General features: G+C 38.3%; 1 protein-coding gene across 13 annotated transcripts in view; it reads left to right on the top strand.

Moving 5' to 3' along the window:
* Positions 1-21,713, top strand: part of MEIS2 (Meis homeobox 2) — a 173,475-nt gene that overhangs the window by 123,818 nt on the left and 27,944 nt on the right. The window lies entirely within an intron of this gene.

Below are 21,713 nucleotides of genomic sequence, written 5' to 3'. Positions count from 1 at the left end.
AATATGTGCTCCTGCCAGTCTTGATCCAGCAGTGAAGTCCTGAGATGAGCACTTCTAGTAAAGCTACTGCCTGCTCTGCCTCTTCTGCTGCTGCTGGGGCATGGTGCTTGGTGCAAAGATACAAGTCTGTCAGCACAAATGGTCAAGGTAAAGCAGCAACCCATTAGAAATGATTCCGCCCACTCACTGCATCCCAAAAAACATGAATTTGTTGCTAAGTGGATAGGCTTGGAATTAATTTATACACAAACATTCATGCAAGCAAAAATCATTTGTGCAAATGCTCATGAGAAAAATGAATGAGCCAGGGTTCAAAATAGTAAACTCTGATAAGTCTCACCTTCCTCCAAGAAACACACAGCATTCCTTCATCCTTAGTTAGGAGAACAAAACAAACATTATTCTATTTATTAGAGGAGGGATAGTTAAGGAGGTATGGGTTTGATTAACATTTTCTATTTTATAAAATTTTATTATTACTTTATAATGTTTATAGTCATGTGCTTTAATTAAAATTTCTTTACAATGTACGGAGGTGAAAAAAACAATGCAAAATGCTAGCTTTTTCAACCTGGAAAACCATTGTTCATTAAACAAAATAACTGATTTGTATTGATTTCTACACATATGATGGTGAGGTATTTAGATCCCATTCCTGCAGGGTATTCATGCGTTCCCTTACAGATAAGAAGCAGCTAGCAGGATGAACCCCAGACCATTTTGGATTTGGCTCCTCTTTAGGTGCACAGAGGAATTCAGAAAAATAAAAAAAAGTCAGTTGAAAATTCCTGATCAAAAGTCATCAATAACTCTGCTCATTGACCTTGCTGTCACTAATAAGACTACCAGAGACTGGCTGCATCACAAAAATAATCATGGTCTAATGTGATGCTGACCCTGTTGTGTCTTTTACATTTTGGCATGAAAAAGAAATAACAGAATCTCTCCACAGGCTACACATGTATAATTAATACTGATTGGCTATACTGCTAATTTTATGTGATAAAGATATTAAAATAGTGTCAATAAACCAGAAACAAGTGATGTGTAAAATAATTAACGCTAAAGGGAATATAATAAGTTACTTATTAAGATCCATAGATGGATTATATGACCCTGTGATTACAGAGACTATGGAACACATGACTTGGTATACATCTTCTGATCCAAACACCTCATTGCACTCTGTCAGATTACTGGCTCCTGACATTAAATAAAATTCAGGTATGATTTATGGGGTGGCCTTTTGACAGGAGCTGGAATCAGAAATGGTTTAGGCTTTGCCAGTGTTCAGCACTGTTTTCATTACCTACTGATATAATGCAAGTATTACATTTAGTCAACCGAATTATGTGTAGTTCTCCGAGATTCTCTCTCACTCCCTGTAGTCATTGTTCCACTCATAATAAAATTATCCTATCAATTTGCCACAAGAGGAAGACTGAAGTTCACTAAATTACAGCCATGTGTGTTTGTGCTCTAGACAAAGTGATACCAATTAAAAACAAAAAAACAAAAAAAACAACCACCAGCAACTAGATTCTATTTTTAAATTGTTCACGGAGAACAGTGAGATTGGCTCACAGAGGAGGCCACCCCTGAGTTCCAAACACTGGAAATTTCATTTTCCTTAATTAGTAAAACAGCATCTATCTAGAAAAAAAAAAAAAAAAAAAAAAGGCAAGATGCTAAATAATATGTCAGAAATGACACCTGGCCTCCCCTATGACTGATTAGTTTGAGAGATTTGCTATGTGAAGTGGAAGCATCATTTTGCACTCCTTTCCTCCCCTCCCTGTATATATATATTTAAGACAGCCTGAAAATGGTGTTTTTATACACAGACAGCAAAACACCCCAGTTCTGACAGCTGAAGCAAAACCATCTCAGTGGTTTAGCAGTACTGCCACACAGAAGACCTGAATTTGGGAGTGGCCTGGGGGCACTCTCTTTATGAGCCTTTGATGCTCTGATGTGTCACAGAGGTGATACGCTTTGACTCCAGGCAGCAGCGCTTGTTGATGGCTCCTGCCTCTGTAAGCACCTCCTGATGGCTGAATTATGACGCAGTACTCGCATGGTGTGGTAGGAGATTGCTTAGCCCTGGCCAGGCTGGGGAATGAATAAAGTTAATAGCTGTTTCATGTACTATGTGCTGGTACACAAACTGCTCCCCAAATTAACCTGGCTCTGTATCAGAAGAACAATTTACAGAGATTCAGCAGCAACATCTAGGCTTTGTGCTATGTGTAGTGCAGAATGACTTCCTGGGGCCATCTCCAAACTCTTTCTGCTTACAACCCATGATTATTCCTTTTCATTCTAGTGAATTACTACTTTTTTTTTTTTTTTAACAGCTCCTAGCTCTTGTGACTTTTGAATTAATAAGTGTTCAGCTGAGGACCAGAACTTACTACCTTATAGTTAAACCTAGAGACATGACACCCAAGTACTCTGCAACTTCTGAGGCATCAGAATACCTCAGGTGTGCTGACTTTTAAGCAGGTCTCCTCCTTCTAATTTCTCTCTATTGATATTCTTTTTTTTCTTCTATTTTGCTATTGTCTTTGTATTGCTGGTTGGTGTGATGCTGGAACTCTGTACTGTTTATACACTTCTTCTCATCAAGTGGTCCAATGTGAAGGTAGTCATGGATCTCCACAAATCTGTCTTATCTTGGTACTGTCAGGGTATTCTGAATGATATTTTGTAGTTACAGTTAGTCCTTTTAGTACTGTAGTAATTCTTTTCAGATACTGTATATGAACTCTGTGTGGTTGCCTCTTTGCTGTTGCTTTATGTGTTGACGTTATTGCTGGGCTCAGAGCTGCTCACCTACAGCTGTAGGTCCATGGCTTCTTTGCTATGCAGTGCTTCCTGCTCAGCTGATGTTTCACTTAAATGATCTGTTGCCCATCTATTGCCCTTCTTCTGGATGGCTGCAGGCTAATCCTCATGGAAATGATCCTGATTTATCTGTCTGTGCTGGACTCACATTTAGCTCCAGGGACAGTTTACTGCAGTGGTCCAATACTGCAAAGTGGGGATTAGTTCTTACCTTTTTTGCTTTTGCCATTTGTCTTCTGTCTGTCTCTGAAAACTGCTGACATGGGGGAGCTCATGCCTTTCTATTTACTATTTGCTTATGAGAAGACGTTCCCAGACTGACACAGTATTATTAAAATTTTGCTGCTGTACATTAAGCTCCACATACTAGCCTATGTAATTCCTTGCAAAATGTGACTTAAGTTTTTGGTTCATTGTTCTTGGTTTTTTACTCCACATGCATTCAATCTAGCATTAAGCAGTTAAGTGAGCACTTAAATTAGGTGCATAGCTGCCTTTTTTTAATCAGCATGGACAGAGAGGGGCACTTGCATAGTACAATTCAGATCACAGGTTAATTTACCACATTGAAGTATTTATTTTTCTTTGCTGCTGGTGAGGGTGACTCTCCAAGCTATGCAGGATGAACTAGGGCTCAAGTCTGCTAGGCCAAAATGAGAGTAACAATTCACTGTCATTGTTAAAAGTTCAGTCCAAACCAAGTTTTGGATTTCATGAGGCTCCAGTATCCTTTGTCATTAGCTACACTTAAAGCACCCCACACACATGCACATCCATCACTTGTCTTGTAAGCCTGATGCTTGGTTTGACAGTACATTTCTCAGCTTTTCTCTTGTATTTATCCCCCAAGAAGTGCTCTATGCAAAGTCATTTAACTCTGGAATGACATCATACCAGCAGCATGCTACCAGTCACTTACTGAGGCTTAGCTGATGAATGATCTCATATTGAGCTATAGTAACTCATTTGCTTATCATTACCTACCCATACTGTGAATAGAAATATGATCAAGATCAGAAAACTCATCCTTAGCAGGTGAAATCATGGCCCTGATGAAGTCATTTGGAATCTGAAGAATCAAAATAATAATTAAAAAAAAAAAAAAAGGAGAAATCCTTCCACATGCATTTACTTTATCCACCACTTCCTGACTTCCCTCGTATTCCAGACACCAGAGGTGACAATACCAGCAAAGCAGGCTCAGTCTTATGTGCAATCTTGTCCATCTTAGGAGATTCACATAACAGGCTATGGACACACAACTTTCCATAAAGTAAAGTATATTGTACACTTGTATTTAATAGCCACTCTGTGATAATTGCTTATATGCGTGTTCTCTCTTCATGGTAAATGCAGCATACGTGGGATAGTTTACCCATCTTGAAGATGGGATAAATCTAATTTCATTTTCTGGAGAACATGCACAGCTAATTACTAAGGAACAGCTGATATGTATATTCAAACTAAATTACACTACCCTAGATTGTCCCTGCATCCTAGTACATCACAAAGTTAATGAATCCAACCTCTCCTTTAAAGAGAGCATACCAACTTCAACTTATGAGATTGGCTATCACAGGGAGTCAATATCTGTAGGGGTTTCTGAGGGAATACAAAGTAAAACAAGTCATAAATGTCCTCCTAGTTACTGTTTCCAATTTACTCAAGGAAAATCATGTTAACTGTGATTTGCAGTGTGAAATTTTTTATAAAGGTATTACTCAAGTACTGATTGAATTAACAAGAAGTTAATATGTTAGCTAGTGGTGACAACACTACATAGCTAGATCTGAGATAGTATTTGTTATAAGTGAATATCACTTTGAGCTTTTGGGTTACTTGTTCCTAATCTCTTATGCCATAATACTGAACTTGCAATGCCGTAAAAACAAGCTGCTCTGTGGAGACTTTAGATTTTACTTTCTTATTAGACTAGATTTGGGTTGGATATGGTCCTTGTCCAAATGTTTTTCAGTGAAGTATCTTGTGACATGGCTTACAGTTCAGCACAGTCTGCAATAAAATTATTTTTGGTAAGCCGGGTGGAAAGGCAGTCAGCCATTTGTGAATTGTTCAAGCATGGAGGTGAGGAAACAAGCATCTCTGTCTTTAGAATGTTTAATTTTGTGTTCTGTCAAATTTCTTTTTACTAAAACCTCAAGCTCTGCATGCCATGCCAAAGTAAAAACTTGTGCTGATTATATTGTTTGGACTGGAGCAAAGGTAGCATCCTTAACCATCACGACTAGATGTGGAGTCAGGTGCAGCCTTTAAAGAGAAGAGGCACATATCCTGCTGTAAGAACTTCCTCATAGCACCAGGAATAGGGGCAGATTCCCTGAAGGTCTACAGGACTGGTGCCACCTGTTAGCCCATGCCACACTATGGCAGGGAAATTAAGTGACTGTACAGCTCCCACATCACCATGGGGGGGCTACTTCCAGCTCAGAGGATCTCGTGCCAGCACTTACTCAGCTCAGAGGAAGCCCGCTGGAGTACAGAGCTTCATGAATTGGCTCAGTGTTTATCTTCACTGACTATGAGAAGGTGAGTCAGTTGAGAATGCTGAGCCTATGCCAGCAGAGATTCTTCGCTGCATGACTTTTCTTATACCCATAAATCAGACTGTTCACATTCATAACCAACGACAGAGAAAAAGATTCAAAGAAAAGGACAGTCTGACCAAAAGGTCTTAATGGATTCCATGTAAAAGGAAAAAACACCCCCTACAAAATTCATGTTTATGGAATAATACAGTTCCTGTTCTTTTCAACATACAAAATTTTGTATGTTTTTTGTTCTAAATTCTAAAGCTGTTTATTTTTAAAAGATCAAACATATCAAATAATGAGATAACAAATAAATAAGGTGTATCCTAGGATAAGTAGGATTTATCCTATTGAAATCCTAGAATTTCAAGTGCTAAGATCAAGTAATCCATAACAGCAGCCAGCAAGAGAGACTGTAGCCAAATGAATAGTGTGCTGAGACTCAGCAGACATGGGGTATTTTCTTCGTTGTGTCTCTGAGCTGCTTAGGAAGGTCACTTTACTTCTTTCTGCCTCAGTTATTCCATCTAAAAATGGCAGTAATAATAGTGTCATACTTCGTAATGCTAGGTAGTACTACAATAAGCACTTCTTTACATGGAGGAACTAAGGGATATCAGAAACACAAATATATTTTCTGCAATGGGCTGTTGCTTTCAAGGCTCAGAGAAGACTGTTAGCAAAGTTGCTATGTTTGGTAGCAAAAATTGGGGTTTCTATTACCAGAATAAATTATCTTCTAATAAAAATGTTATTTCATTTAAAGCTTGCTTACTGAAGAACGTATACTGCATTCACCACATCAAACATCTTTTTCTTTTTTCATTTTTGCTATAATTCTTGTATTCATTAGCTGTTCTTATTAATGTGATAGTGGAAATGGCATATTCATTTTAAGCAGCACTTACTTTCAGTGACCAATAACTCTTTGAAATAATTAGCTTCTGAGCTGAAATTTTCATACTTATTTTCATCCCAAGTGCAAATACTTTGGACATTTACCTGGAAAATCTGAAACCAAGCTGAGTTATTTTTCAGGTTAAGAAACTCAAGAAATGGCAGGTATTATTTGGGTTGGGGTTTCTTTATGTCGTAATTCTGAAATACACTACTCAGTCTGGTTTCCTCTCATCAATTTGTTAAGTAGCGTATTTCATCTTTTATGAGAGAAAAAAGAGAAAAATAAAAAAATAAAAAATAAAAACCACCAAGAAATACTTTTTAAAAACATATAGTGACTTAGGAACTCAAGTTCTATGAAAAATCGGAGGCTTATTTGCATAAGTCACTTAGGCTCAAAGTCTCCTGGATGTGAGGTCTCCTTGAAACAATTATATTTTAGATGAAATTAGATACATACACAGGTGAAAGGTGTTTTTAAAGTGTTGGTTTTCTTGGATTTTTTTCTTAAAACCAAGTGGCCAGCCTCACACCAAGTAGTACAGCTGCATTACAAACTCGGTCCCATTCTAAAGCCCTTGCTAAGGCTGGGGAAAGGTGATAGGAGCAGTCTCGATCACCAGCGGTTGTCATCAAGAATCTCTGTCAGTCAGGGAGAAAGGCAAAAATAGTGCATTGATATTTTAAAGATTACTGGAGAAACGCTAGACTGCCCTGATGAAATGAAAGGTTGTGCTGCTCCCTTTGACTTTGGTAACTTGATTTATTTATTTAGTAACTGGAGAATCAAAGTGAGAATAACTACAACTTCGTTCTGTCGTACTGAAGTCCCCCATCATGTGTGGGGAGAATCATCCCTGCCAAACGTGTAAAGCTAACCTTTATCCTCTTTTAAATCCCTCCTTAAAGCTTGCCTCTACCTGTGCCTACAAATCACTCCCATCTGTCTTTGGTTAGGCAAGTGACTCTTGCTTTTCTGCTAAACTGTTTGTTTTACTGTTACTTAACCCTCCCAAACCACTGCCACCCCCTCACATCTCCCTGTGCATTCAGCCTGATATGGAGATTGGTAAAGTTTTTGGGTGGGGGACCTGTTATTTTATCAGTACATTTAGTACGTCCTTAACTGACACCCTGTGCATTACACCAAATAATAGTAATGGAAAACCAGGATTTAATTGGCTAGCAGGTATTTACATGGCAAATGATAAATAGTGAAGGGCGGGGGGGGGGGGGGGGAGAGAGCTGTGTTTTGTGTAAGCAAATAAATACGGGTAAATTTTCTGCAGGAACTTGAGTCTGTTCAGTGCATAAATCATTCCTAGCCTTTCTGCTACAGTAATTCGATGAAGACCTAACTCGGGTGCTTGGATTCGTAGTTCTTACCTGTAACAACAGCCAAGCTCGAGTTACATTTAAAATTTTTACGAATCAGTATGGATTTGAATGCATTCTAAGAAGTACTCTGTTCGCTTTAAGTACTGCAATTGGAACTCTGTCATTAGGAAAGAAACATTTGGGGGTCTGGGAAACAAAACAGGAATGCAAGTAAGGTAATTATCATAACAGTCGACTCTCAGAGTGCAGGAAGTGGTGCTCTGTGGCTTGAATGCTGTTCCTCACAGCCCTAGTCTGAAATGAGAACAGTAGAAACATTCCTCTAGATAACTCAAAATAAGTTTAAATATTATTTTTAATCATCAGAACATTTCAAATAGCCTTCCATCTATTCATTACAGCAGGACTGCTTATTTCCTTTTTTTTTTTTTTTTTTTTAACGTGAGCACTTACAAACATTCCAAGTGTAATAACCAACAGCATAAAATTATCAGTGATTTAGCTGATGCTGAACTTCTCACTTGTCAAACAGCGCAGATTTTTTTTCTCCTTTTTCTTAGCTCTTAGGTAAATTTCACTGCTTGGTAACATCTCACACCAGACAAAGAGCAGGGAAGGGATGAAAAAAGCATGAAGCATAAGCATCACAAGGCCAACACAATTTCTTGTTTGTGAACGAAAACAAGGGCTGTAAGCTAAGTGGGAAATGCTGGCTGGGAGCTGTCTCAAATCCCTGCAAGTAAAAACATCAGGGATCAGAAAGCAAGTTCCAAAGGCAAGTGCATTTTGGAGTGAAAGGCTGTTGATGAATTACTTTGTGCATGTTTTAATTATCCTATCATCCTGAGATTTTTGTGTATTGATCTGAACAGTTGTAATAAAGCGCTTCCCTCCCCTCACCCTCTTCTAAGCATTAGAGCTTTGTCTATTAGGTATGCTTCTAAGGAGAGAAATTACTCATCTTCGAGACTAGCATGGAGAAAGGGGGAAAAAATACAAATGGGCGGACATGATCTCTTCTGCTATTCAATATGTTTAAATCTAAATTGTTCATATAATTATTCCAGCATGTATTTTCTTCTAGGCTGCAGCCAGGCAGAAAAATTTAAAACATGAGAAATTGGACAATGCTAATGTGAAGTAAAACGTATTTAAATGTTAACATTCCTTTCAATGTCATTTACCAATAGTTATTTATCATACTAAAATTAAAGGAAAATATTAGCCTGAGAGTCAATGTATTAGTAGGATTTACAATAACTAATATTTGAATAACCCTGGGAAAAAAATAAAAAAATAAAAACCAAAAATGAGCATTAGTAACATTCTGTCAAGAATGGCTCTGGGCAAAGGTGACTAGGAAGGATACCTTAGAATAATTTTGAGAAGGTATTTTTTGTAATCTCTTCAGGGATGTTCTGTAATTTAAAAGCAAACTATTCACTTTAAGTATTAACCAGCATAAATCATGATAATAAGGGATGCAGAAAATGGCCTTCATTAGGTAATGGCAAAAGGGAAAAAAATGTCATTTCACAATAGCACTGTAAGGTAAGCATTTTTAACTTCACATTACATGCAGATAAATTTGGGACACTCATTTAAGCCTCAGTTCATTGAGGAACTTATTTACACTGAGAATTTTGCTCTGCTTAAAAATGCAAATTCTCTCATCAAATCACAAAGCAAGACATAGTAAGCTTGAAAACGAAGCCTCTGTGCCCAACCTTTCACTCAGCCACTAGGACAAGCTGCCTAAAGTCTCCCCATTTTCACTGTCCTGGCAAATGGGGCTGCCAAGCCACCGCTGAGCCTTGTGAGACAAGCAGGCAGGCAGAGACCAGTGGGGCCCCAATGAAGCTCTTGCATGAAGGATGGGGCACATGTATGAGCGATGGGATTCCAAATCCCATCTTTACCCAATAATAATTAATAATTAATTAATACTTAACACCCATCTAGAGCTTTACAAGCATTAACTAATTAAGCTAATTCACCCAAGGTCAGTCCTTTGTACTCTCACAATACCCAAGATCTTTTTGATCATACACCCTAAAGAGTAAAAACAGTATATCAGTAATGTTAGTTTTAGCCTAACATTATTTGGCAATTTTGATCATTAGGGATGGAATTAATCAAATATCTACTGTGTCCCATTTTTGCATTTTATCCTCTATTCTGCATTTACTATTTTTATCTTTATTAATAGCTACTGCTCAGTGGCCTTAAAGAATTTCACCATTCAACAGAAACTTTTCTTTCCAGAGACTTATGCTAATTAGTACCTTGTTTGTGGCTTCAGTGTGATTTATGAGCTACTCTGAGCCCTGAATAACAAAATATCAGGCTATCTCCATAACTGTCTATTAATTTGTTTACCTTTCTATCTGTCTACCTATCTGCTGAAATTTAAAATGGTGCAATAATTTTGAGAACAGTGACACTAATGCAGCATTAGATTAAAAGAATGTTACTTTATACAGGCGTAAATGTAATTTAGAGGCACTTAGAGGAAGCTATATACTTAACATGATTCTTGGCCAGTGAAGACAGGTTGATCCCACTCATTTTGGGATTGCTAATTTGCAGTTAATTAGGAAGATTGATTCTGTTCTCTGATGCATAGGCCCAACCCTAAATGCATTTTTCCGGTTTCCGTGGCACCATGCTAGTTATCATTGTCATGGTGCAAGTATAACTGAATGACACAGTTCTTCATAAAACATAATACTTGGGGAGTTTGGGAAAGTAAATCTAGCAAGCATTAGCAAACATTTTTCTGCTTTACTCTGTAGACTAAACTCCAGTGCCATCTGCATTTAAAACAACTTTCAAATTACATTCCTTTGAGAAGGTTTATTGCAATTAGCAAATAAACCAGAGAGTTGATTTAATCCTCAACTAAAATAGCACAATTTTAGAGTTTGAGGGAAATAAAATATTGACATTTTGCTTGAAGGAACTTGTATCCTTAAATAAATGCAGTGGGCATGGCATACTTAAGCTTGTACCTTTTATAGAAGCTAACATTTATTTTCAATGTGTTATCTCTTGAGGAGATTCTTCCCCTCTACTCTCAAAATACAAGCTGGTATGAACGGATTTGGGGGAGGAGTGAAGATGTTGAAATAATCTGCTGCTAGTGTGGGCTAGCAGTAAATTGCTGCTCCCTTAGAGCTGTGGGGAGGCAGGAAGAGAACCGTGCTCCAGACAGAAGGGCACAGCATCTTGTGGGACTGTTCTTGGCCTGGTGCAGGTCATACCAGACATGTGTAAAGACAGAATTTATTCTCCTCATCCTGTATGATTTACTGAATGAACCGGGCTTCAAAAAGAATGATTTGGACATGTCTTTATCTTTGTTTTTGAAAACAATTCATGAAAAGTACATGTAGTGCTTAACCTGATTTCAAATTGGTCATTTTTCTGAGGTCTGGGTTTCAATACACCTGTAATCATCAGACTTCAGGGGCTGTGAGCCTTTGTAAAGCTAAACCAGGACAAGTCTTGGGCCTCTGTCCCACCAGACTCAGTGCCTGGCTACAGTGGTCTGACATCTTCCCAGCCAGCCCTCTTTCTTTGCATCAGTACTTTTCCTTGCCATTGCTCATAGCTGCTACAGACACACATCATCCCGTCTCTATCTTACCAAAGTTATAGTTACTCTGAGGGTATTCTTATTTGGTGAGACAATTTTTGTGACCAGCCTGTTTTAATAAAATTACACATTCTAGCAATTTTGCATCAGAAAATTTTGCCACAGGTTATCTGTCATGGGAGTACTACACTATATGATTCTTAAGTAAATAAATTCCTTCATTTATCACTTTACAAATAACTAGGAAACTTTTTAAAACAGGTCTATGGAAAATTCTTAGATACTGTTTTAAAACAGCAAAATGAGGTGTGTTGAGTCAGTCAAAAGAAAGCACAGCAATACTAAACCTGAGAACCTATAGAGGGCCAGAGGCATTTTGTTATCCATTTGGGGAAAGAAAGAGATAAGGAGGATTGAGATACTTGCTACAGAATAGTTCCCAGACTCAGTAATTTTCCTTTCAAAATTTCACTGTCACTGTGTTCACCATCTTTCTCTTATCCCTTAACCTTTCCATTTTGCTGTCCTCAGGGCTCCCAACCCCTAAAACCACCAGTTGAAAATAAAATGAAAAAATCAAATATCAAACTATCCATCAGCGGTAAGCATGCAGGGTAGCAAGAGCATGCAGTGGACACACCTCTCAGCCAGTCTCACCAGCTCTTGCAATATACACGTGGCTTGTTGTCAGTACTTGTAGTTGCAGCCCAAAAGGATCAGGATCAAAGCAAGTGCTTTCCTAGTTCAAAGCCAAATTTGTGTCTATGCTGGCTCATTTGAATTTTTCATCCAGACTTTCATGGCTTCCTTGTGTGCTTGTAATTACCACATCTTTAAAACCTGACAATCCCTTCATATGGGCCAAATTCTTTTCTCAGATTGTGCTTGAGAGCTACTTGGTGGTCCAAGAAAAGATATACATATGCTCTCTAAAAGACAAACTTTGGGCCTAAATTTGATCCATAAAAAGGAGTCTAGAAAAATAGGCAAGTATGAGTGTACTCACGTACAGGAAAATAAAGTATTTTAGAAGCTTCTAAATAGTATTCTTGGGGCCTTCTAGGATCTCCAATACATGTTAGGATAAGTAGATAGTTGAATATTTTCCCTTTGAACAGAAGATCAACCCAAATCTGCCTAGCGAAAGAATTAAGCAGAAGCATAATTAATCTTGTATTAGTATTTCCAGTGGAAGTGTTGCAGGTTTTCTCCTGGCTTGAATACCTCCATATGTGTGTTCCTATCTCTGAAAGCTTATGGCTTAGCTCCCCCTGATTTCTATGGCCAAGATGATGAGCACCTTTGCAACTTTTCAGCAACAGGGAGAGAACACGAACTGGCAGCTCCAGTTTCCTCTGAAGCGGGGAAATCCCCTGTAAGTGCAGAGCTGGCAAATCCAAGGCTCGCACCACCGCACCCACACCCACACGTTCTGGCTACACGTAGTTTGTGGGTGACTCCACAGTAGCGAAGATCAGATAGCAGAGTTTAGAGAGGCAGTAGGAAGTTTTAAGCCTGGCATGGAGAAAAAGAAAGACCTGACCTAAAGACCACAGGGCCATAAGCAGCTTTTGCTTACTTTTTAAAATGTTCTCGGTGGACACAGAAGTGAACGGTAGGGAAGCAGAAAAGGTGAAAACATGTATGGAAGCCACCAAAAGGATCTGCTTCTGATTTGAACTTATCATGACAGGTATTTTTTAACCTCCCTTTTAACTCCTCGTCAGCCACACAACCAACAGGATAATCGTCAGCCTTTCTCAGCTTTTACTTTCCCAGACGTCTGGAGGTCCTGTCCATCTCTTGGCAGCCAGTTAAATTCTCTTAAATATCAGTTTACCCTTTCCCTCTGACTTACAGTTTCCTCTTTCTTCCATTTTATTTCCCTTTTCCTCCCAGATCTCCCAACCTAATGCATGACCACCTCGGAGTGAGTCAGCAGCCTGACTCAGCTGTAGTGACTCCCATTATCCCTCACTTCCCTCTGTGTGTTTTTAAATCCTTTCCTGACCTCCAGTAGGCCTTCCTACCTTGGATAATCCCACTGAGGGGTGCTAGCTAGTCTTGGAGTCTCTCCTGGGCTTGCATCAGCCTGCTACATTCAAATCTCATGCTCTGAGGCTTCCTCAGGTCAGACACATTCTGCAATGAATCTGACCTGGGGAAGCCCTGAAGCACAAGATATTTGAAAGGAGGATCAGTCTGAGGTTTGAAGCAGAGAAGGGGGGCGGCGGGGGGTGGTGAGATTCATGTTCAGACCAGGTCTTATTGTTTCTGAACCAGTTTTTCCACTGCTAGCTAACCATCACAGGTACCCAAACCACATTTCCTTAGCTATTCAGCAGGTCAAATTACTTGCAATGGTGTTGGAAATGAGAAATAGTTTTTTTTCCATTGTTTTCCCTCAGAAGTAATTTATAAAGGTGTGCGTGGATGTATGCACGTGTGAGTGTAGTGATGCATTTAGAGATTAAAATCATTCACTGAATGAACGAGGATACGTACATTTAGCATGTTTGCTTTAAATGTGAAAGAGAGAAATATTGATTAGTGTCGTGTGTTTATTTACACCATTTTGGTAGTGTTAAGATGTCTGGCTATAATTACCAGGACCTGTCCACCTGTCAAAGAGCAACTGGGTCGTTTCACCATTGTCTGCCAGCAGTAAATCTCCAGGTCCGTATGGGCCTCACACAAATGAAAAAAGAATACTTTCTAAAACGTGCAGTTCATTATGAAAACCACGTGCTTCCTAAAGCTTTTTGGTTGTCACTACTCTGCTATATATTTTATTTTTCCCAGAATTCGGGTATGAAAAGTAACCAGGTATGATACAATTTTTAAACGTTCAAAACAAACAAACAAAAAAATGTTTTAGCCTTAAAATCATGACAGAAAATAGTCACATTGTACAAATGAACTCTTTAAAAAAGAAAACTCATTCTATAAATAGTTCTCTTATCCAGCTATGCCTGAAATAGGACTAACTCTGTCCAGTATCCCAATTACATAATACAGTATATTAAAATACATCTCCCTTAATGTTACGTTGCTGAGGGTTTGCAGTCCAGGAACAACCTTGCAATAGGGACAGAGTGACCTTTTATAAAATAAAATGAAATGAAATACACTTTCATTTTCCAGAAATATGCATGAAAGTAAAAATTTGACAGCATGGAAGAACATAAGCAAATATATCTTTTTATTTGAAGATAAAAAGAAGCAGGGGCTAGATAGGGAAAGGAAAAAACCTGTGAAAAAAACGGATGATGCAGTTTTTACGAATAAGCAGCTTAATGTATCTTGGCACCCACAGTAAGCCTTGTAGGAGCTCAAAGTGCCTCAGGCAATCTGTGAGCAGAATAGCAATTTTATTACTTTGTCATTAAACCAATTTCACAGCAGTATTGTTTGTTAATGAGCAGCGGCAAACGAGCGAAGATGTCACACACTGGAATAGCAGTGAGATTTGTGACCCAAGCTCAGAGCACTAAGATGGAAAGACCATGGCTATAAAAAAGGAAATACTTTGGGATGAAATGCAAAGTCTATACAGCAGAGCTTGTGTTTATGAGCTACCATTTTGCTAAGAGCTGTGAGAGAAATAAAGGTCTGGAAATATGCAGTTAAAACAGGGCCTATAAAATTAAAACCAAATTAAAGTATAGCAGAGGATTACTGCACAGGCTGTACTCTACAAAATATATTTTAAGTGATGAGGTGAAATCTAAATCAGTTTTGTTTGAATTTAGTTGGTATTTATAAAATTCAATAAAGCAATGCCAAATTCAAAACCAAAGCAGCAGCCTCAGTCCTGTGGTCTCTGATCTGTAAGCTTCACTTTGAAGAAATTCAACTTAGCAGTAGTTAATTAGCATCTCGCCCTCTCTTTATGAGCAAAGATAATATATAGGTTTATATAGGAATATAAATACAGAACAGACATAATCAGTCTGTCTGCACACACGCGTGTATGCACACACGCATGCACGGATGCACCCTGAATCTGTACTAAACAGTGAATCAGAATCACCTAGCAAAGATAGATTACATGAAGCTGAACTGCATCATTTGATGGGACTTTTTTTTTTTTTTTTTTTTTTTGAGCCAGGGCTGATCTTACAAAGAGATTGGGAGACAGCCTTGAGGGATACAAGAAACAGTGCCAAGCAGGCACATTACTGAATCCCTGCAAGGCATCCCGAGGTGAGTTTGCTGCCTGAGCTGTCTTTCCGTGTTTATACACAAGGAAAACTAGTTCAAGCAATGCAATAAGTGGATCAGCATGACTGACTTAAAGGAAGAGGGGAAAATTAGCCCACCATTTTGCTCCGTTTGCACTAGAGATGGGGAAATAGTTTTGCTGTCAGGACTTGCTTCTGAGCCACCTCCTTTCTTTCCTGTAATAAAGCCCCACCCCATTTGTTTCTATTACAATCACATTATTTAGCATAATTATCCTCTTAAAAATATCTAGATCACTATAAACGCTTCCGTTCGTTTGGCTGTTTGCTACCCCACCCATGAGGATTTCGGCACAGTGACTACCGTACATTTGTGGAATGCTTTAAGGGCTACAGTGAAAGAATAAATGTAGCATATTTGTGTGTGTGTGTGTGTGTGTGTATCTCACTCCCAGTTTCTCACTCCCTGTGCATGTAGTCAATTTGAACAATGTATTTCACTTCAGTTCACAAGCACGCTGACCTCTCTATCCAGTGATTAATATTTGTAGATGCTTGGTTTCATAGCTTGGTAACTCGTGCATGTTTTCTGCAATTTAACTAACTGGGTAGAGGGGACGCTGCAGGAAATGCTCATTGTTGAGCAGTAGGCGGTGCTCACAGTTCTGGGAGCTCAGCTTAAGACTGTTTTCTGCCTGACAGGGCAAGACCCCTAGACAAATCACTGGCTGGGTCTATGGTAGTTGGCAGCCATTCAAAACTGGTTCTCTGCCAGCAGTATTACTAGATAGCCAGACAGACAGATCAATTCACTTTTACATTCCCGCCATTATTTATAGCACGCTGTATATCTGCTCTTGCTTATGAACTAATGATTAGCAAATACAGTACACATAAAACATAAGCATTTGTTCTGTGGAAGGCTTTCTGTTGCTGATATTGCAGATAGTTTTACAGGTCACAGAGCCTTAAAAAGGATTTAAAGGGCATGTCTTGTGTAACATTTGTTCCTTTGAAAATGATGCTCCCTTCCTATTTTTGTGTAATTGAAGAGGATAGAAAGGTTTATTTGCTGCTTATGTTTCATTGAATTCTTGCATTTCCCTCTTCTCCCACAGACTTCTAAGGAAAACACGTAGGAAGAGAGGTTTATATAGCATTATTTAAGAACTATCATTCTATATTTAATTTAGACTTTTCTGTTCAAAAAGATCTATCATCAGATTGGTAAAAATGAAAAACAATACCCATTAACCCTGCTTATATTTTAGAAGTAGGCAGGGCAACTGTAATTTTGTAAACTATATGGAAAGCCAGATGATTTGAAAGTTTGTGTGAAAATACCATACATTTACCAGACTCTTGTGGCTGCTAAAATATTAGTTATAGTATTAATTGCTTCAGTTATTTACATTTCTGAGCTAGAATAGGAAAGGTCAGCCCAAACTTAAGGCCTCAGCTCTTAATAACATAGATCTACTGAATTTTTAAGCTCCCAATGTGATCCAATTTATTGGCCAAATTATTCCCTGACGTAAACACAGCAAAATAAGTAGGTCTGCACAATTTAAACATTTTTAGCTGATCACTGCTACTGGTCTTACCACAGGTTGCCATAAGGTCCCAATGCTTATTCTTATTATACTGAAAATTATTTCACTGGAGAGTTCACAGTAAGGTGGCAAACACGCTTTCACTTCTCTGAAATGAATTAAAGTTCAAGCCTGCAGCAACATGTGAAATTTGAGTGTCCAAACCTGCTCATACTGGACTTCTTGAATTCAATGTGCACTGCTGGTTGGAGAAATGTCATATAACAAGGAAATCTGAAAACTTGTTTTCCTAAACTATTAAGTAGCTGATATCTGGGAGGGAGTGTGGAGGAAGACAGTGTCAATGTGCCTGGAAGTGTTCAAGGCCAGGTTGGATGGGGCTTTGAGCAACCTGGTCTGGTGGGAGGTGTCCCTGCCCATGGCAGGGAAATTGGAACTAGATGATCTTTAAGGTCCCTTCCAATCCAAACCATTCTGTGATTCTATGAATATATTCTTAAGATGTTGTCCCCTTTCCATTTGGTAGCAAGTGCACCAAAACAGTCTTCCTTGTAGTCCCAATTCCCTTACTGCCACACCGGTGCTCAAGCTAAGGTACCATGAGCGTGTAGTGCTATGACAGTCATTTTCTAGGACACCAAAATAAGTTATCAAATATGAAAAATCCACAGTATAATAGTAATCAGCATAACTAAGACAAGCTGATGTACAAATCTGGCCCAATGGAAGAATAAAGGTAGATTTAGTTCTATTTACCATTTAGCATCAAATATATGTGAAAGAGGAAGAACAGAAGTGCTTGAGGAACATAAGATCGCTATAGAGCACATGCCCTGGTAAAATCTTTCTGCTCAGAAAGATGTGACTAAAGCTTTTCTAAGATTTGAGGATGTTGTGTACCTAGTGTGATAACCTCCCCACTCAATGGACACAAAAAGCTACAAGTTTTTTGTTTGTTTGTTTTACATTCCCTTTGTATTAAGTGGTATTTGTGCCCAAGATGTGGGTCAATGAAGAATCAGGAACATTGGCTTGGCAAAAACTATCTCTAGTCAGTATTTTCAAAGTGGTAGTTGTGTCTAGTAACTAGTATACAAAATTCAATAATCCAGAATGGTAGGCTTTCCTATAGCTGTCTGAAAACTCATCTGCCATTGTGTTTGGTTCGTTGGTTTGGTTTCTAAGGGTTTTTAAGGGTTAAATTGGAATGGTGAGCTCATTCGTTTAATGTTACCAATGATAAAAGAGTAATTTCCAGGTGAAACTGAGCACTGGGAGAAATTTGAAGATTTAGATTGTACTTTTATGTACTTTTATTCTTATCCACATAAAATAAATAAAATTGTAAAAGATTTATATTAACTTCCTGCTGAGTATGGGTTAATTTAAAGATGGCAGAGACAAGAAAATTCTATTTTTCATCTTAAAAACTACAAATGGAAAGAAAAAGTATAAAAAATTTGAATCATAGAAGGGCTTTTATGTAGAATCAGGAAAATTATAGTCTAGAATATGCTTGGTGCCTTAAATAGACTGCAATGGTTCTTTGTTTTCTACTGGAATATATCATTTCTTTCTTTTTCTTCTGTATTTCTTGCTTAAATTCGGTATCTGATGTACTTCACAGTCCATACAGAGTTATTCAAGTCAAATATCCATATTGTACCTGAACTGTAGAAATCTCTTCTTGGCCAAGACTGTCACAGAGGCAAGCCTTTCTAAAAAATCATTTTTTCATTGTGGTTCTCAAAACATTGCATTTTGAAGGTTTTCTTGTACAACCTCTTTATCAGACAACATAAAATATGTTGTATTTCACTTGAGATTTTTCAGTGTAAAGCAACTCCCACAAAAGTTTTTAAGGCTCTTTTCATTGTCTAGCCTTGTTCATCTATGAGCCTGCAAAGAGAAGTTTAATAAAGGCTTTTTTCTCTCTGTAGGAAGAATATGCCATTTTACGCAGAGAAAAATGATTTTAAAAGCAATACTGTATTTAAAAAATGTCTGTGTTTTTGGTTGATGAGCACTATGTCCCGTAAGCCAGCCAGTAAGTACTTTGGAAGTCACTGGGAATATTTCTTTAGTATTTTCAAGAAGAAATCAGGATTTTTCTGTTAACTTTACAACCATATGGAACTTCCTGAACACGGTACTCTTCTGTGAAGGTCTTGAATGCATGGAGGTCTACTCTTTTATGTCCATGGTGTCATTCTTTCTCCCAGATTTAACTTTTCAGTGCCTCCTAAAACCCAGTATTTTAGTCATTGGGAGTTGTAAAAGGAGAAGAGAAATAAAGGCACAGAAGTTCAGAGCTCATTTCTACCCAGAGCAATATTGCTTTCTGGAGGCAAAGATGAGTCCTGCTGATCCCTGGAAGGTCTCACTACTCAGATCTGTGGGGTGAACACACGAACAGGCAGTCATTTGACTCCAGACAAGACCTTTTCTCAGTTTCTTCTTGTATGTTTAGCTTTATTTCTGATCCCTCATTTCTCAGACACTCTGGATAGAATATAGGTGCAAGTCCTTCACATACTGATATCTTGGGTGCTTTTCCTGAGGTAAATCATTAGTTTAACATTTTTATAAAATTCACGATGAATGCCTGTGGCCTTCATTGTAATGAGCAAAAACAATTTTATTTTTCGCTCTTGCTCATTATCTCATTTCTGAGTTTAATCGAGGGCCACTGATACAATGGACCAAATAGTTTGATCAGTTAAAAAATGAAGTGACTGTTGGCTGACTTGTTCAGGAACAAACATTCTCAGAATTCATTCTTCAGATGAGGCCTAAGTCCATTAGGCTGTCATAGCACCTGCCTAACCCTCAGTCATGTTAATGAAGTTATCGATGTGCTTATAGACAGACACACGCTTAAGTAAACTGCTAAATCGGGGAGAGCAAGTCTCGACAGTCTGTGGCACGTGGAGGTTCTAGAGAGTCCTGTTTGCATAAAAGCAGCTCTGAGGAGCAGCTTTAGTCTTCAGCCACATGACTTAATGCTTACTTTTACATGTAAAAACTCCCACTTAAACACAAAATTTTGTTTCTCTCCAAAAAACAGAGACAAATCCAGAAGCAGTGCTACGGTTCGGGCATCAGTTTGGCTATAACATTTCCTTCATTTTTGAAATACAACATTATGGTAATGCAAAATTAAAGATGAGAATCTTTAATCACTCTATGAACCTGGGCTAAGGTTTATTTTTTCTACTGAAACCCACTATTATGTTAGTTTTATGTTCCCTGCAAATATTTCCTACAACTTTACTCAGAAACTTATGTTTTTCCTTTTTCTGAGAACTAGTCCAGGACATCTTATTTCTAAACCTACTAGTCATAATGCAGAGGATCCTAGAAGCTGCAGCTGAGATGTAAAGCTCACTGTAGACAGCATCCATGTAATAGTGGGTCAGTTTCAAATGGCCCTCACATGCTTTTTAAATACCACAAAGCACATGTCTGTTTTAGGTACGTGGATAGCTTTGGAAATCTGTTCCCTAAATTATTCAATCACCTGACAAGGTTATAACAGTCTGCACAGCTTTTCTGACAGTAAGAACTAGCAGTGAAGTCAGCAAGTGGATTCACCATGTGAACGGTGTAGGGTTACCAGGCTGTAACACTGAGATGGAGCTGCATGCTTCCACAAAGGTGTTAAAACATTAAGTAATTAAATACTGAAGTAATAAAGGTAAGCTGGTGAAAAACTGCAAAAGCCATTTGTTGGAATCTCATACTAATATATTTTTCTGTTTTATGACAATATATTATAGAGCAAGATAAAAATACATGAAAATAGCATTAAAATATGTTAGGCGTAAAAGCATAAAAATAACATAAAAACATAAAAAATGTATTTTCCTCCTCAATATAACTGCACTTTGCTGCCTCATTCTCTGACTTTCCTGGGAAAGTCACATTGGGGCATTATATAGGTAATGTAAGTGAGGTGGTGGTTGGGAGCTTGCAGTTTAAGATCACATTTTCAAAGTGGTTTCATTCCTTTAACTTCTCCTTCGGACTGTCTGTGGTGCTGTATCAAAGCCTGTTGACCTGAAATGGTGCTTTTCCACAGATTTTAATTTTGATTTTGAATCAGTCCTCAAATAGCAGTTGCAATAATTTATTCAAACAACTTTTGCAGAACTATACATACAGATACAGCAGTCCTGACAATTGGCAAGGAATGGACCCTTTTTGCCATGTTGAAGGACTAGCAATTTTTGTTCTTCTCTTCCTTTCTTCATGTGTCATGACATGAAGAGAATAGCACATGACTGCAGATACCTGCAGATCCACAACGGTGTTACAGTCCATCAATACTCTTCACCAGAACGTGAAATCACAGAAAGACATCTGTAATCTACACTAGGAAACTTGTACCTGATACAGATATTTTATGTTGACCTCAGGGCACAGATTTTATGACTGCATAGTCCCAAAAATTTGGGATGTATGAGTTGCCTCCAATATATTTAGTGACTTTACTGTTTACCAATATAAAAGAACTGTGGTACTGTAGCAATGCAGGGTATTCCACCACGGAGGCAACACAAAGGGAAATTACTTCCACAGTCTGTCCTCCAGCAATGCCCCTACCCATGTAGTCTCAAGACTTGGTCCCCAGTACTCTACTTTGACCAGGATTTTTTGTATCAATATGTTTATTGGAGGACTTACTTTCTAGGAGCACGCTTTTGAGGGAAGGAAAGCTAGCAGAAATGCAAATTGTACAAGT

Source organism: Anser cygnoides, chromosome 5 (assembly GCF_040182565.1).
Source record: "Anser cygnoides isolate HZ-2024a breed goose chromosome 5, Taihu_goose_T2T_genome, whole genome shotgun sequence".
Lineage (NCBI taxonomy): Eukaryota > Metazoa > Chordata > Aves > Anseriformes > Anatidae > Anser > Anser cygnoides.
The sequence above is the reverse complement of the archived record's forward strand: the minus strand, read 5'-3'. Positions and strand labels throughout refer to the sequence as shown.